Here is a 19,298-nt window from a genome sequence, read left to right on the forward strand (position 1 = left end):
AAATAAAGGTTAGAACGGTGATTACCGGAGGTGGAAGAAGGGGAAAGGAATGGAAAGAGGTTGACCAAAGGTTACAAAGTTTCAATTAGACAAGAGAAGCAAGTTTTCAATATCTACTGCACAGCAAGGTGACCATAGCTAATGTGTTGTACAGTTCAAATTTGACAGAAGAATAAATTTTAAATGTTCTCTCCACAAAAAATAATTATATGAGGTGATTGACATATCAATTTGCTTGATATAATCATTTCTCAATGTGTATATATATATACATCAAAGCATCACACTGTACCCCATAAATATATACAACTATTATTTATCATTTAAAATAGAAATTTTAAAAATAAATATGCTGAAAAAGGCACTTGACATACTATTTTTTTAAATGCTGCTGTGAATTACATTAATTGGTGATTAGAATGGTATTTTATTTGGTGGCATACTAACTCATCAACAACGAAGCAAAAAGCATTTTCACGGTAATGTCACATTTCTTAATAAATTTAGGGATCTTTTGTCAATGGCACTGGGAAATTCTGGTTGTAGCTCTTTGACAACCTGGCCATCCCTTATTAAATAAGGAGATATACTTTATTTAATACGAAACTTATGCTTGAAAAAATCAGTTTAGAACATATTACTTATTGCATATTACTTATAACATTTTACAAAGGCCCCCAAATAAAGGTTAATCAGACATAAATAGCCATAAACAGCCATAAACACTGCTTCCCTGAGAATGTGTTTGCCTTTTCCTTTTGATGATGTGACTTTCTGTGTTTACCTTTGCCTTAGCTTCCAGAATCAAACCTGATGCTCAGCAACAGAAGTCCATGTTAATTCATACACTTAGCATACTTGCTTTCTCTTCTTTTCCTTGATTCTCATTTTATCTAGTCATTCACTTATTCAATAACTATTTGAGTACTTAATACATGCCAGACACTTTGAGCAAAATCTGTTTCCCACCTTCAAGGACCTTACAGTCTATTAAGAAAAATTACACAAAACAGCTAATTATAAGATCATATAATAAGTGCTATCATAAAATTATGTACATGAACAGTGGTAGAACAACATAGAAGCATCGGATCAAAAAGGAATTTTGAGTTGGGTCTTAAAATATGAATAGAAGTGTAATGGGTAGGTGGTTGAGTGCGAGTCAGGGGTTGGGAAAGTATTTCAGGTAAATTTATAATCATTTTACTTGTATTAACTTTATTGAATAGATATAATTTTATCTATATTATCTAATTGAATAGATATAATCATGTATATATTATAGATATAATTATATCTGTTCAATATAATTTTATTAAAACATTTTAAATCCTTTTGGAAAAGAGGTGGGAGATTATTAAATAGACAGATAAATATGAATAGATAGACAACAGAAATACACAGACAGACTGATTTCCCTGCCAGTGGAACCTTGTGCAGTGGGTTGCAGGGGGAGAGACAGGCAGCCAAAACAACCTGATCACAGACTCAAGAATGAAAGGTAGGCTGGGCACGGTGGCTTATGCCTGTAATTCCAGCACTTTGGGAGGCCAAGGGCAGACAGATCACCTGATGTCAGGAGTTTGAGACTAGCCTGGCCAACATGATGAAACCCCATCTCTACTAAAAATTTAAAAATTAGCCGGGTGTGGTGTCGTGTGCCTGTAATCCCAGCTACTAAGGAGGCTGATGCAGGAGAATCACTCGAACCCAAGAGACGGAGGTTGCAATGAGCTGCGATTGCGTCACTGCACTCCAGCCTGAGTGTGCACTCCAACCCGGGAGACAGAGCGAGACTCCATCTCAAAAAAAAAGAAAAAAAAACGAAGGGAAGGTATATTTAGTTGCAGATCCAGAGCTCTTAAATGTCCACTTCTTAAGGAATTTTGAAGCTTAGTCTATCATCTTTCCTCATTGCTGGTTTCCTCCATGATACCATATCTTGGTAACTCCCTGACTGTTCTCCTAGAACATTAGCATAAGTCTCAACAAATTTTTCTTTTTTAAATTTCCTACCAATAAGTGCAATTCAGTTCAGTCATTTCACCTACTAGCTGTGACTCTACTTTTTCTCACATAAGGAAATTTACCCCCTTAAGTGCTGAGGTGGTTGCATGTAATGTTGCTGAGGGTGTACAATTAGCCTACGTTCTAACCCACCTGTCTATTCCTCATTCCTTAATGTTCTCTTTGTCTGGAGGGGAGCATAGAGTAAAAAGCATGGACTTTGGAGTCATATCTAAGTTTGAATTCATGCTCATCCACTTCCCAGATATGTCAGTTTGGGCAAGTTATCTAACCTCTCTGTACCTCAATTTCCACTAATATAAAGCAATGACACTAAAATCAGCCTTTTAGAACCGGTGAAACAATGTATACAAGGAGTCTAGCACAGATGCATTGCATCATTGCCTGGCATATGGTAGCTTCAATACACTATAGCTGCTGCTAACGTAATAACGCTTCCGCTACTAACCTTGCTATTGTCACAATCGGATTCACTTGTCTTAACCTTTTTCCCTACCCTCGAAAACTTAATTTTTTATTTTTATTTTACTTTAAGTTCTGGGATACACGTGCAGAACGTGCAGGTTTGTTACATAGGTTTACACATGCCGTGGTGGTTTGCTACACCTATCAACCCATCATCTAGGTTTTAAGTCCCACATCCATTAGGTGTTTGTCTTAATGCTCTCTCTCCCCTTAACCCCCACCCTCAGAAACATTTTTTAAGAACATTATACTAGGCTGGGCACAGTGGCTCATGCCTGTAATCCCAGCACTTTGGGAAGCCAAGGCAGGTGGTTCACTTGAGGTCAGGTGTTCAAGACAAGCCTGACCAACATGGTGAAACCCCGTTTATACTACATAAATACAAAATTAGTGGGGCATGGTGGTGGGCGCCTGCAATCTCAGCTACTTGGAAGGCTGAGGCAGGAGAATTGCTTGAACCTGGGAGGCAGAAGTTGCAGTGAGCCAAGATCGTGCCATTGCACTCCAGCCTGAGCACAGAAAAACTCCATCTCCAAAACTCCATCTCGGGGTGGGGGGCGGTGGAGGGGGAAGCATTATACTGATTGAACATTGTGTTTACTTTTAAAGGGTGTCTTTAAAAGTCCTCCATTCCTTTCACATTTCCAGTCTCACTTTTCCAGAGTCTTCAGGTTCCCTTGTCTCCTACCAAGCCAGCTTCTCCCAACCTGCCAAGTCTTCTTCAAGTCAAGATCCCACCCCTTCTGTTCTGTTTGTCTGCATTAGAACATAAACTCCTCAGGGCAGGAAACTTGTCTTTCTACATATTTGTCAAGTACCGTGTACATTTAGAGAGCTAAATAAATAACAAATACTACCCAGTCAGAATGAACTTGTTCAATAAATACCTTAGGTATTATCCCTAAGCTGTAATTACACCAAATCTATGGACACGAGATATATAAACAGAACTGGCTAAAAAAAATAATAAAATTACATTTTTGGCTTCTCTACATCAGAAACAGGCTGTCAATGTGGATGGATAGCTAAGTGCTTCCTATCCTCCATTCCTTGAGAGCTGAATCCCAGCTACCACTCACATGAGGGATCATACTCAAAGGGCCAGCCATAGGTCAAAGACTAGCTCAATAAAGTCATCTTTCCTCTGCAACACTGACCATAGATAAGCTGCTAAAACCTCTCAAGTGAAATTTCTCTAGTATGTGTAGGTTGTGCTACACAAATCCCTGCCTATGCATATGTTGTTTCCTAGTCATTGTATTGGTCTGGCTCTGTATTTTTAAATGAACTCTAGACTCCCAGAAAGTGCCTTTTCCCTATTTTTTTTTATTCCCTCACCATACTGGGAACTTAATCTGTACTCAAGAATTACTTGTTTTGACTTGAAAAGCCACCACATTTATGATGTCCTCCATGTCAGATTTTGGCTAATTTCCCATTTCTTTTTTAAGTGTTTTCAAAATGCTTATACACAATGTTTTAAACATACAGAAACTAATTAAAAAATAATATGATACTTATGTACCCAATGCTTGGATTAAACACGTTAATACTTTGCCATGTTTTCATCAACTTTCTTTTTTGTGTTAAATTAAAAACAGAAAATCACCTCCATTCCTTATCACTTACTCCATTTGTCTCTCAAGGTAAGACATCTTTCAGTTGGACTATGTCATTCTCATCTAAGGTTTTTAACTACTGCATATGTAATTATCTGCAAACTATGTATTTTTGTTTTGTGTGTTTTAAAATTTCCATCCATGGTGTTATTGTGTATATGTGCAGTACCTTGATTTTCTTCCTGCAAGATTCTATTTTTGAGATTTTCCATGTTAATATTTGTAGATCCAGTTCATTCATTTTAGCTCCTAACAATAGTCCCTGGGTATATCCACCCATTCCCTTTTGAAGGGGCAAGTTAGGCTATTCATACCTTTTCATTGTTCTAAGTAGTGTTGCAGAGAACACTCATAATCATCACTCCTGGGACCTGCATTATTACAGGCAGTATTTGGTGCTCTGGAGCCTAACTGCTCCTATCTAAACCCCAGCTCTACCACAACAGAAGGACCTTGGGTGTGTTATTTAGTTTCTCTGCACCTTGGTTTCCTCATTAGTCAAATTAGGATAATGATAGAACCTCCTTGAAGAAAATAAAGCAGCAAAAACAGTCTTCCTATGTTAGTTTGTTCTCACGCTGCTAATAAAGACATACAGGAGACTGGGTAATTTATAACGGAAAGAGGTTTAATTGACTCACAGTTCAGTTTGGCTGGGGAGGCCTCAGGAGACTTACAATCATGGCAGAAAGGGAAGCAAACACATCCCTCTTCACACTGCAGTAGGAAGGAAAATGAGTGAGCGCCCCACAAAGGGGGAAGCCCTTTATAAAACCATCAGATCTCGTGAGAACTAACTTACTATCACGAGAACAGGATGGGAGAAACTGCTTCCATGATTAAATTATCTCCATCTGGTCCCTCCCACAACACGTGGGGATTATGGGAACTACAAGACAAAATGAGATTTGGGTGGGGGCGCAGCCAAACCATATCACTTGCAAATAGTAAGACCTCACTTGCTAGGTGTCCGCCCTAATGATAATTGTTGTAATTGACAATTACAGGTCAGGTGCTGAACATCTTTTTGATATCTATTGCCAAACTGATCTCCAATTGGTTGTACCAGTTTACACTCTCTCCAGCACTATATGAGTTTCTGCTCCTCCACATCATCTCTAGGACTTGGCATTAGCAGTGTGACTTCCTAATCCTTTCACTTCTCCTAATCCTAAATCACTTCACTTTTCCTAATCCTAAACACAAGGAGACTCAAGAAAGAAACAAGGGAATGGAAGAAAGAAAGTTGTGCTGGTAACGAGTAATTAGAAAGATCAGGTGGCCAACAGGAAGGAAAAAAATAGTGAAATATTTGGGAAAGTGTGGAAAAAGAGACCCTTTCCCCCCACCTCAGCTTTATTGAGTATGACTGACAAATGAAAATTGTATATATTTAAGGTATACAACATGGTTTTGATATAAGCATGCATTGCAAAATGATTATCGCAATCAAGCTCATTGACATATCAATCACAGTATTATCTTTTTTTTTTTTTTTTACTGAGTCTTGCCCTGTTGCCCAGGCTGAAGTGCAATGGCACAATCTTGGCTCACTGCAATCTCTGCCTCTCAGGTTCAAGAGATTCTCCTGCCTCAGCCTCACAAGTAGCTGGGATTACAGGCAACCACCACCAAGCCTGGCTAATTTTTGTATTTTTAGAAGAGACGGGGTTTCACCATGTTGGGCAGGCTGGTCTTGAACTCCTGACATCAGGTGACCCACCTGCCTCAGCCTCCCAAAATGCTGGGATTACAGGCGTGAGCTAATGCACCCAGCCAAGATCTACTCTCTTAAAAAATTTCGAGTATATATTATTATTAACTTGAGTGACTATGCTATACATTAGGTTCCTAGAAATTATTCATATTATGAATAAAAGTTTGCACTCTGATTAAATCTCCAAATTTTCCCTACCTTCCAGGCCCTGATAACCACCATTCTGCTGCTTCTACAGGTTCAACTTTTTTGGATTCCACATACACATAAGATGATGCTGTATTTGTCTTTCTATGTGGGGCATATTGAAATATGATATCACAATCTACTTTTTATACTATGTATCTACTGACAAGTTATTTTAGTTCTAGTTATTTTTAATATTTTTGTATTTTACCTTTATACTAGAGTTTAAATTGATTTACATACCATCATTACAGTATTTGAGTATTCTGAATTTGACTATGTACTTATTTTTACCAATGGATTTTATACTTTCATATATTTTTGTATTGCTAATTTGCATTCTTTCATTTCAGTTTGAAGAACTCCCTTAGCATTTCTTATAAATCAGGTCTAGTGGTGATTAACTCCCTCAGCTTTTGTTTGTCTTTATCTCTCCTTCATTTCTGAAACAGACTTGCTGGGTAAAGTAGTCTTGATTGGCAATTTTTTCTTTCAGCACTTTGAATATATTATCTACTTTTTCCCGGCCTGCAAAATTCCTGCTGAGAAGCCCACTGATAGTTTAATGGGCATTCCCTTGTATGTTATAAGTCTCTTTTGCTGCTTTCAAAAATCTCTCCTTGACTTTGATTTTTGATAGTTTGATTATAATGTGTCATATCCCTGGGTGTCCATATGTTCCCCTAGATTAGGGAAGTTTTCAGTTATTATTTCCCTAAATGAGCTTTTCTTCTATTTTCTCTCACTCTTCTTCTTTGGGAATTCCCTTAATTCATAAATTAATTCTCTTGATGATGTCCCATAAATCCCATAGCCTTGTTTCTTTTCATTCTTTTTTCTTTACTTACTTGATAATTTCAAAAGACCTGTCTTTGAGTTCACGTTTTGTTTGTTTGTTTGTTTGTTTGTTTGTTTGGCTTGATCAAGTCTGCTCTTGATGCTCTTTGTTGCATTTTTTAATTCATTCATCCTATTCTTCAATTTCAGAATTTCTGTTTGGTTCTTTTTTATAATTTCTATCTCTTTGTTAACTTCTCATTTTGTTTACCTGATTATGTTGAGTTGTCTATCTGTGTTGAAAAAGATGCTGAACACAGCTGAGTCTCCATAAAACAATTATTTTAAATTATTTGTGGGCAATTTGTAGATCTCCATTTCTTTAGAGTCAGTTACTGGAAAAGTATTATATTCCACTTATAGTATCGTGTTTGCTTGGTTTTTCTTGTTCCTTAAAGTAAAGACACCTGAAAAAATAATCACTTCCTCAAGTCTGTACTGACTAGCTTCAGAAGAGAAATATCATCAACAGCCAACCTGGCTAGGGATTTCTGAGGCTCTCTCAGAACTCTATGGATTTGCCCACTCCACATCTCTTGTTCCCTCTTGAGGAGGAACACTTAAGATTGTATGTCTTCTCTCAATCACACAAGCCATGGTAGATTTAAAAAAAAAAAAAAAAAAGGCTACCATTTCTTGTTCCTAGGTCAGTGCCCTGAAATGCTCAAGTTTGTATAGCTTCTTCCTACTTTTCAGAATCAAGCTGGTTGTCTGTGCAAGCTCACAAGCCATCTGTAGAGGTTTGTACTTTCTGTTCACAGGGGCATGCACAGAGCCAGCCACAGTCAGGGGCAGGAGTGAGGTACACAGTGTTGGGGGTGCCCATGAGTCAGCTGAAGGGGTCTGCAGGCAAGGTCTCCCAAGCAGCTCATGGGCAGGTTTTCTGATGAAGTCTCCAAAGCAGTTAGTAGCATCCAAGGCCTTTGGTTGAATTCCATGCCCTAGTTGCTGTGAATCTCCATCTCTCTTATCTGCTTCCAGCCTCTCCCAGCCACTCAGCTGTGCTGGGTGGGGCTAAAAACAAGTGGGCCTCCTTGGCAGCACCCCATGGCTGAGTAAGCTTACTATACTCTCACTTTTTCCTATAGGATAAATCATGGGCTAAAGGCATCTCTCTTGGTATTGAGCTGTGCTTCCTTAGAGGAGTGACATAGGTAAATGAAACTGTTTTTCTTACCCTCTTCAATGCATCTATTCTCAAATTTTCTTCTTCAATGGTGAGCTGGAACTTGTCCACTGGATTCCCAGACTCTCTCAAAGGTACTGTCCTCCATGCTTGGTTATTAAAATTGATGCTTATGTGGGGTGGTGATGATCAGATAGTGATTCTTTCTGACATCACTCTCAAGAATTCTTTTAGGTGGGAAATAAAAGTTATTTAGAATCAGACTCTGCAGAAACTCTGGAGAGATATGAGTCTTTAATGTATTCTCTTGAATTGTTCTCAAATCGTTACCCTCTGCAACAAAATACAAAGCAAATTGCTACAGGCAGTCCTTTGCTTGTTTATATTTTCTTGCCAACTACTTCATTTTATATAGTGATTTTTGAATTATCCATAGCCTAACATTAAATATATACCAGGACCTCTATAAAAACTCGATAGCTACAGAAATACAGAACTCTCAAATAAGAAGGTATGGCCGGGGGCAGGTGTCTTACGCCTGTAATCCCAGCACTTTGTGAGGCTGAGGCGGGTGGATCACAAGACCAGGAGATCGAGACCATCCTGGCTAACATGGTGAAACCCCGTCTGTACCAAAAATACAAAAAATTAGCTGGGCATGGTAACGGGTGCCTGTGGTCCCAGCTACTCGGGAGGCTGAGGCAGGAGAATGACATGAACCCAGGAGGTGGAGCTTGCAGTGAGCCACGATCACGCCACTGCACTCCAGCCTAGGTGACAGAGCGAGACTCCACCTAAAATGAATGAATGAATGAATAAATAAATAAATAAATAAATAAATAAGAAAGTACATTACCAAGATCTGTCACAGATTCATAGAACACAGTAATTAAGTTCTGAAAGGCTTCCCAATCAAAGAACAGGAGTTCACTCTGGGTTAACTGTTTAACCAGCATCCCTTGTGAAATAGAATTGCCACTGTATCTTTTTAGATTTAACTGATTTAATTTCCTACTGTTTGCTTCTAAGTAGCTATTAGAGCTTCCATTAGGAATTGCTAATGGTGCCCATTCTGGACTCCCTTAGCCTAGAACGGAAGATGAGGGAAGGACTAATGTAGTGTGCATGTGATTTAAGACGCAGCCAGAACCTGGTCACAGGGCTAGTTTTGCAGCAGGTAGAAATAATGAAAAATTAGTGAACCTACACGGTGTTTATATGTCTAATTTGATACTAATCATTTATATACTCTAAGGAAGATGTTATACTTTTACAGACCCATTAAAACGTGTTTTAAACAAAAATATGTATGTAATTCCAAAAGTATGCTGAAATGTCACATTTCATTTCCTAGTAGATATTCAGTGAATACATTCATGCAGTGACACCTGTAACTCACAAGTATTAGTTTAATTTAGTAACAGTTTATTTCCCTTTACAATAAAACAATCACTTGAACTCAAAAAAAGGAAAGATGTACATTACTAAGGAAAGATGTTAACAGGTTAATAGATAAAAGCATATAAGCTGAGTGGTGAAGAAACTCAGTAGACAACAGAGGTCTTTTGGAAATCTGTTGATGACTCCTCAGAAAGAGTCTGAACCCTCTTGTCAGGACTGAATTTTGTCAAGACTGGCAAGATGGCCAAATAGGAACAGCTCTGGTCTGCAGCTCCCAGCAACACTGACGCAAAAGGTGGGTGATTTCTGCATTTCCAACGGAGGTACCTGGTTCATCTCACTGGGACTGTTTGGACAGTGGTTGCAGCCCACGGAGGGTGAGCTGAAAGCAGGGTGGGATATTGCCTCACCCAGGAAGCGTAAGGGGTTAGGGAATTTTCTCTCCTACCTAAGGGAAGCCTTGAGGGACTGAGTCTGAGGAACTCCAGCACAGATACTACGCTTGTCCCACGGTTTTTGCAACATGCAAACCAGGAGATTCCCTCCAGTGCCTACGCCACTGGGGCCCTGGGTTTCAAGCATAAAACTGGGCGGCCATTTGGGCAGACACATAACTAGCTGCAGGAGTTCTTTCTTCCATAACCCAGTGGCGCCTGGGACGCCAGTGAGACAGAACAGTTTGCACCCCTGGAAAGGTGTGCTGAAGCCAGGAAACCAAGTGGTCTGGCTCAGCAGGTCCCACCCCTAGGGAGCCCAGCAAACTAAGATCCACTGACTTGAAATTCTCCCTGCCAGCACAGCAGCAGTCTGAGATCGACCTGAGGCATTGGAGCCTGATGGAGGGAGGGGCGTCCGCCATTGCCGAGGCTTGACTAGGCGGTTTTCCCCTCACAGTGTAAACAAAGCCCCTGGGAAGTTGGAACTGGGTGGAGCCCACTGCAGCTCAGCAAGGTTGCTGTGGCCAGACTGCCAGATTTCCCTTCTCTGGGCAGGGCATCTCTGAAAAAAAGGCAGCAGCTCAAGTCAGGGACTTATAGATAAAACCCCCATCTCCCTTGGACAGAGCACCTCAGGAAAGGGGTGGCTGTGAGCACAGCTTCAGCAGACTTAAACATCCCTGCCTCATGGCTCTGAAGAAAGCAGCGGACCTCCCAGCACAGAGTTCAAGCTCTGCTAAGGGTCCAGACTGCCTCCTCAAGTGGGTCCCTGAACACCATATATCCTGACTGGAAGACAACTCTCAGCAGGAGCCAACAGACACCTCATACCGGAGAGTTTTGGCTGGCATCTGGCAGGGGCCCCTCTGGAACTAAGCTTCCCAAGGAAAGATCAGGCAGCAACCTTTGCTGTTCTGCAGCCTCCACTGGTGATACCTGGGCAAACAGGGTCAGGAGTGGACCTCCAGCAAAGTCCAGCAGACCAGAGGGGCCTGACTGTCAGAGGAAAACTAACAGAAAGGAATAGCAGGTCCACTCAAAGACCACAACCAAAGGTCACCAACATCAAGGACCAAAGTTAGATAAATCCACAAAGATGGGGAGAAACCAATGCAAAAAGGTTGAAAATTCCAAAAACCAGAACACCTCTTCTCCTTCAAAGGATCACAACTCCTTGACAGCAAGGGAACAAAACTGGATGGAGAATGCATTTGAGGAATTGACAGAAGTAGGCTTCAGAAGGTGGATAATAACAAACTCCTCCGAGCTAAAGGAGCGTGTTCTAACCCAATGCAAGGAAGCTAAGAACCCTGAAAAAAGGTTAGACGAATTGCTAACTAGAATAACCAGTTTAGAGAAGAACATAAATGACCTGATGGAGCTGAAAATGCACAGCACAAGAACTTCGTGAAGCATACCCAAGTTTCAATAGCCAAATCAATCAAGCGGAAGAAAGAAGGGAAATCAGTGATTGAAAATCAACTTAATGAAATAAAGAGAGAAGACAAGATTAGAGAAAGAAGAATGAAAAGGAATGAACAAAGCCTCTAAGAAATATGGGACTATGGGGAATTCCAAGATGGATGAATAGGAACAGCTCCAGTCTACAGCTCCCAGTGTGAGAGATGCAAAAGACGGGTGATTTCTGCATTTCCAACTGAGGTACAGGGTTCATCTCACTGGACCGGTTGGAGAGTGGGTGCAGCCCACAGAGTGTGAGCCAAAGCAAGGCAGGGCATCACCTCACCCAGGAAGTGAAAGGGTCAGGCAATTCCCTTTCCTAGCCAACAGAAGCCATCACAGACAGTACCGGGAAAATCGGGACACTCCTGCCCTAATACTGCTCTTTTCCAAAGGTCTTAGCAAATGGCACACCAGGAGATTATATCGCACGCCTGGCTCAGCGGGTCCCACGCCCATGGAGCCTTGCTCACTGTTAGCACAGCAGTCTGAGAACGAACTGCAAGGTGGCAGCAAGGCTGGTGGAGGGGCGTCTACCTTGCTGAGGCTTGAGTAGGTAAGGAAAACAGCTGGGAAGCTCGAACTGGGTGGAGCCCACAGCAGCTCAAGGAGGTCTGCCTGCCTCTGTAGACTCCACCTCTGGCGGCAGGACATAGCTCAACAAAAGGCAGCAGAAACTTCTGCACACTTAAACATTCCTGTCTGACAGCTTTGAAGAGAGCAGTGGTCCTCCCAGCATGGAGTTTGAGATCTGAGAATGTACAGACTGCCTCCTCAAGTGAATCCCTGACCCCCGAATAGCCTAACTGGGAGACACCTCCCAGTAGGGGACCGACTGACACCTCATATAGCCGATGAAGCTTCCAGAGGAAGAATGAGGCAGCAACATTTGCTATTCTGCAATATTTGTTGTTCTGCAACCTCTGCTGGTGATACCCAGGCAAACAGCGTCTGGAGTGGACCTCCAGCAAACTCCAACAGACCTGCAACTGAGGGTCCTGACTGTTAGAAGGAAAACTAACAAACAGAAAGAAACAGCATCAACATCAACAAAAGGACATCCACACCAAAACCCCATCTGTAGGTCACCATCATCAAAGACCAAAGGTAGATAAAACCACAAAGATGGGAAGAAACCAGAGCAGAAATGCTGAAAATTGTAAAAAACAGAGCGCCTCTTCTCCTCCAAAGGAATGCAGCTCCTCGTCAGCAACAGAACAAAGCTTGACAGAGAATGACTTGGATGAGTTGACAGAAGTAGGCTTCAGAGGATGGCTAATAACAAACTTCTCCAAGATAAGGAAGATGTTCAAACCCATCACAAGGAAGCTAAAAATCTTGAAAAAAGATTAGAAGAATGGCTAACCCTAGAACAAACAGCATAGAGAAGACCTTAAACGACCTGATGGAGCTGAAAAACATGGCATGAGAACTATGTGGCACATGCACAAACTTCAGTAGCCAATTCGATCAAGTAGAATAAAGAGTATCAGTGATTGAAGATCAAATGAATGAAATGATGCAAGAAGAGAAGTTTAGAGAAAAAAGAGTAAAAAGAAATGCACAAAGCCTCCAAGAAATATGGTAAGCAAGACAGGCCAACATTCATATTCAGGAAATACAGAGAACATCACAAAGATACTCATCGAGAAAAGCAACCTCAAGACACATAATTGTCAGATTCACCAAGGTTGAAATGAAGGAAAAAATGTTAAGGGCATCCAGAGAGAAAGGTCGGGTTATCCACAAAGGGAAGCCCATCAGACTAACGGTGGATCTCTCAGCAGAAACTCTACAAGCCAGAAGAGAGTGGGGGCCAATATTCAACATTCTTAAAGAAAAGAATTTCCAACCCAAAATTTCATATCCAGCCAAACTAAGATTCATAAGTGAAGGAGAAATAAAATCCTTTACAGACAAGCAAATGCTGAGAGATTTGGTCACCACCAGGCCTGCCTTACAAGAGCTCCTGAAGGAAGCACTAAATGTGAAAAGGAAAAACCAGTACCAGTCACTGCAAAAACATGCCAAATTGTAAAGACCATCGAAGCTAGGAAGAAACTGCATCAACTAATGAGCAAAATAACCAGCTAACATCATAATGACAGGATCAAATTCACACATAATGGTATTAACCTTAAATGTAAATGGGCTAAATGCCCCAATTAAAAGACCCAGACTGGCAAACTGGATAAAGAGTAAAGACCCATCAGTTTGGTATTCAGGACTCCCATCTCACATGCAGAGACACACATAGGCTCAAAATAAAGTGATGGAGGAAGATCTACTAAGCAAATGAAAAACAAAAAAAAAAGCAGGGGTTGCAATCCTAGTCTCTGATAAAACAGACATTAAATCAACAAAGATCAAAAGAGACAAAGAAGGCCATTACATAATGGTAAAGGGATCAATTCAAGAAGAAGAGCTAACTATCCTAAATATATATGCACCCAATACAGGAGCACCCAGATGCATCAAGCAAGTCTTTAGAGACTTACAAAAAGACTTAGACTCCCACACATTAATAATGGGAGATCTTAACACCCCACTGTCAACATTAGACAGACCAACAAGACAGAAAGTTAGCAAGGATATCCAGGACTTGAATTTAGCTCTGCACCAAGTGGACCTAATAGACATCTGCAGAACTTTCCACCCGAAATCAGCAGAATATACATTTATCTCAGCACCACGTGGCACTTATTCCAAAATTGACCACATAGTGGGAAGTAAAGCATTCCTCAGCAAATGTAAAAAAACAGAAATCATAACAAGCTGTCACTCAGACCACAATGCAATCAAATTTGAACTCAGGATTAAGAAACCTACTCAAAACCACTCAATTACATGGAAACTGAACAACCTGCTCCTGAATGACTACTGGGTACATAACAAAATGAAGGCAGAAATAAAGATGTTCTTTGAAACCAATGAGAACAAAGACACAACATACCAAAATCTCTGGGACGCGTTTAAAGCAGTGTGTAGAGGGAAATTTATAGCACTAAATGCCCACAAGAGAAAGCAGGAAAGATCTAAAATCAACACCATAACATCACAATTAAAATAACTAGAGAAGCAAGAGCAAGCACATTCAAAAGCCAGCAGAAGGCAAGAAATAACTAAGATCAGAGCAGAACTGAAGGAGATAGAGACACAAAAAACCCTTCAAAAAATCAATGATTCCAGGAGCTGGTTTTTTGAAAAGATCAACAAAATAGACTGCTAGCAAGACTAATAAAGAAGAAAAGAGAGAAGAATCAAATAGATACAATAAAAAATGATAAAGGGGATATCACCACCAATCCCACAGAAATACAAACTACCATCAGAGAATACTGTAAACACCTCTATGCAAATAAACTAGAAAATCTAGAAGAAACGGAAAAATTCCTGGACACATACACCCTCCCAAGACCAAACCAGGAAGAAGTTGAATCCCTGAAGGGGTCAATAACAGGCTCTGAAATTGAGGCAATAATTAATAGCCTACCAACCAAAAAAAGTCCAGGACCAGACGGATTCACAGTCAAATTCTACCAGAGGTACAAATAGGAACTGGTTCCATTCCTTCTGAAACTATTCCAATCAATAGAAAAAGAGGGAATCCTCCCTAACTCATTATATGAGGCCAGCATCATCCTGATACCAAAGCCTGGCAGAGATACAATAAAAAAAGAGAATTTTAGACCCATATCCCTGATGAACATCGATGCAAAAATCCTCAGTAAAATACTGGCAAACCGAATCCAGCAGCACATCAAAAAAGCTTATCCACCACAATCACATCAGCTTCATCCCTGGGATGCAAGGCTGGTTCAACATATGCAAATCAATAAACATAATCCATCATATAAACAGAACCAAAGACAAAAACCACATGATTCTCTTAATAGATGCAGAAAAGGCCTTTGACAAAATTCAGCAGCCCTTCATGCTAAAAACTCTCAATAAACTAGATATTGATGGGACGTATCTCAAAATAATAAAAGCTATTTATGACAAACCTACAGCCAACATCATACTGAATGGGCAAAAACTGGAAACATTCCCTTTGAAAACTGGCATAAGGCAGGGATGCCCTCTCTCACCACTCCTATTCAACATAGTATTGGAAGTTCTGGCCAGGGCAATCAGGCAAAGGAAAGAAATAAGGTGTATTCAGATAGGAAGAGAGGAAGTCAAATTATCTCTGTTTGCAGACAACATGATTATATATTTAGAAAATCCCATCATCTCAGCCCCAAATCTCCATAAGCTGATAAGCAACTTTGCCAAAATCTCAGGATACAAAATCAATGTGAAAAAATCACAAGCATTCCTATACAACAATAACAGACAGAGAGCCAAATTATCAGTGAACTCCCATTCACAATTGCTACTAAGAGATAAAATACCTAGGAATAAAACTTACAAGGGATGTGCAGGAACTCTTCAAGGAGAACTACAAACCACTGCTCAAGGAAATAAGAGAGGACACAAACAAATGGAAAAACATTCCATGCTCATGAATTGGAAGAATCAATATCATGAAAATGGCCATACTGTCCAAAGTAATTTATAGATTCAATGCTATACCCATCAAGCTACCAATGACTTTCTTCACAGAATTGGAAAAAACTACTTTAAACTTCATATGGAACCACAAAAGAGCCCACATAACCAAGACAATCCTGGGCAAGAAGAACAAAACTGGAGGCATCAGGCTACCTGACTTCAAACTATACTGCAAGGCTATAGTAACCAAAACAGCATGGTACTGGTACCAAAACAGAGATATACACCAATGGAACAGAACAAAGGCTTCAGAAATAACATCACATATCTACAACCATCTGCTCTTTGACAAACCTTACACAAACAAGCAATGGGGAAAAGATTCCCTATTTAATAAATGTTGTTGGGAAAATTGGCTAGCCATATGCAGAAAACTGAAACTGGACTCCTTCCTTACAGCTTATACAAAAATCAACTCAAGATGAATCAAAGACTCCCTCCTAGGACCATAAAAATCCTAGAAGAAATCCTGGGTGATACAATTCAGGACATAGGTATTGGGCAAAGACTTCATGACTAAAACACCAAAAGCAATCACAACAAAAGCCAAAATTGACAAATGGGATCTAATTAAACTAAAGAGCTTCTTCACAACAAAAGAAGCTCTCATCAGAGTGAACAGGCAACTTACAGAATGAGAGAAAATTTTTGCAATCTATCCATCTGACAAAGGGCTAATATCCAGAATCTACAAAGAACTTAAACAAATTTACAAGACAAAAAAACAACGCCATCAAAAAGTGGGCAAAGGATATGAACAGACACTTCTCAAAAGAAGACATTTATGCAGCCAACAGACACATGAAAGAAAGTTCATCATCACTGGTCATTAGGGAAATGCAAATCAAAACCACGAGATACCATCTCATGCCAATTAGAATGGCAACCATTAAAAAGTCAGGAAACAACAGATCCTGGAGAGGATGTGGAGAAATAGGAATGCTTTTACACTGTTGGTGGGAGTGTAAAGTAGTTCAGCCATTGTGGAAGACAGTGTGGCAATTCCTCAAGGTTCTAGACCCAGCAATCTCATATTGGGTATATACCCAAAGGATTATAAATCATTCCACTATAAAGACACATGCACACATATGTTTATTATGGCACCATTCACAATAGCAAAGACCTGGAACCAACCCAGTGTCCATCAATGATAGACTGGATAAAGAAAGTGTGGCACATATACACCATGGAATACTATGCAGCCATAAAAAAGGATAAGTTCATGTCCTTTGCAGGGACACGTAAGAAGCTGGAAACCATCATTCTTAGCAAACTATCACAAAAACAGAAAACCAAACACCACTATGTTCTCACTCATAAGCAGTAGTTGAACAATGAGGATACATGGACATAGGGAGGGGAACATCACACACCAGGTCTGTCGGGGGATGGGGAGGTTGGAGAGGGATAGCACTAGGAGAAATACCTCATGTAGTTGATGGATTAACAGGTGTAGTAAACCACTATGGCATGTGTATACCTATGTAACAAAACTGCACGTTCTGCCCATGTACCCCAGAACTTAAAGATAATTTTTTAAAAAATAGAAAAAAAAAGAAACACAGAACAATCACAATTAATAGGAAATATGAAGTTTGAAGACTTCGAAGTTATAAAATTGATGATCAAGATAAAAGTCTATTAGGTGTGATGGAAAATTTTAATGACAAACTTATAAGACAAACTGGTTAAAAAGGGGCAGAAACAGAGTTGACCAACAGACTGAGCCATAGCTGTTTCTGTGTTTCCTTATCTTGGCTCTGGCTTTCTGACACTCCCCAAAACAAGGTAAATGATTTATGACTGCTAAACAGACTAACCCAGGCTCAGAAATAATCAGTATTATTTGTAAATGATGATCACATATGTGCTCATGCATCCAGAGTTGTAGTTGACATTTTATGAAATGACACAAAAGATTCTGTGTATCTTCAATTTTCCAGATTTAATTAGTGTCTTTTCAGAACAGAGGACTGTAACAGTGGAGAGATATCAGGAAGGTCATTCCCCTTGCCCTTGGGGAGCTTTAAGCATGTACAGTTAGGAGGAATCATTTATATCCATGCACAATTAAATAGGTCTGTTGCAGAGCAACCTGTGAACAAATGCGGGTCAAAATACCAGTATGTGTATCCATGTTGAAGTGATGCTGATAAAAAGGAATAAAAAGAATCAGGTGGAAGGCTTCCAAAACAGTGTCAGTAAAAATGATGAACTTCATTTCATGGGGAGGAAAGGGTAAAATATTCTAGCATATGCAAAGTTATGGAAGTAGAAGCAAATACTTCATCACAGTGTACCTCATCACAGTGGAAGAGTACATTTATTATTATAATAATAATATAAATTATATTATATATAATATATTATATATACTTAGTATTAAATATTATTATAAAATATTATTATTATAAATGTTATTAGTATTCCTATTTGAGAATGGGAGATGGCTGAACATGTAAATTAACCTGCCCCAAGTCATATAGTGAGTTACCTGTGCAGCTAAAATAAGTGATATTTTAGGAACAGTTTACATCATGAAACACTGAAGCTGTATATTTTTTCAATAAATGATGGTACTCTAGGTAGTTCTTAGACAACGATTAGTAGAAACTAAACTATATTTTTAAAGGGTTTACTTAAAAATATTGCAAAAGATAGGGCAAAGAGCTTTCTTATTCCCCTAGTGAAGAAAACCAGGGCATTTTTTTAAAGGACGAAGAATCATTAACAGTATTTCCTGAAGGAGAATAAAGTCTTCCAGCCTGCATCAGAATTCCACGTTACTATCCGAATTCTAAGATTAAGGGTGTGTTTTACCCACACCCTAGATTTTTGGGAACACAGGCTTGGCATTATGTAAGTTCCGCTGAGGAGGATAATGTGACTCTTCTTGTTATGGGAGAGACCTCATTCTGATCACTTATATTTGTTTTTATCTATCTATATAGGATTTTAGATATATATATATTTCTTGTTTAAGTGTACTTTATCCTTTAGCAAAACTCACACTTCTTCAGATTAGCACACATCTATCTATCTCTACTGTCAGCTCCTGTAAATGGTAGCATTTACCCAAGACAGAAAAATCTCTTGGAATAACCAGTATACTTGTTTCAATAATCTGCAGAGCCATCAATGAGAATGCTTCAGAATAGAAGAGCAGCTGGTTTCAAATACTATTTCATTTTCCTCCCAGCCCACTACTAGAGCCTAGTACACTACTGTATAGTGTGGGCCTTTGTGGAGGCTTCTATTTCCCACCTGTATTTCTTTTTCTTTTTCCAGCAACAGCCTGCCTTTGTGCCAACTCCTAAATAACCATAAATTTTGTTCTTATAAACCTTAATGAATGCTTGGCCAAGATGCTGTAACTATTGGCTTCTATATTGGAGCATAAATGGAAAGGGGGGAAAAAAGTGCACTGTGAAAAACTGGATAAAATGGAAAAAAGATCACAG

The 19,298-nt window shown here is 39.7% G+C and overlaps 1 long non-coding RNA gene across 4 annotated transcripts in view; it reads right to left on the bottom strand.

The window, feature by feature from the left end:
* LOC103226554 (uncharacterized) overlaps positions 1–19,298 on the bottom strand; it is a 228,073-nt gene that overhangs the window by 133,489 nt on the left and 75,286 nt on the right. The gene's annotated exons all lie outside the window — the stretch shown is intronic.

Source organism: Chlorocebus sabaeus, chromosome 21 (genome assembly GCF_047675955.1).
Source record: "Chlorocebus sabaeus isolate Y175 chromosome 21, mChlSab1.0.hap1, whole genome shotgun sequence".
Lineage (NCBI taxonomy): Eukaryota > Metazoa > Chordata > Mammalia > Primates > Cercopithecidae > Chlorocebus > Chlorocebus sabaeus.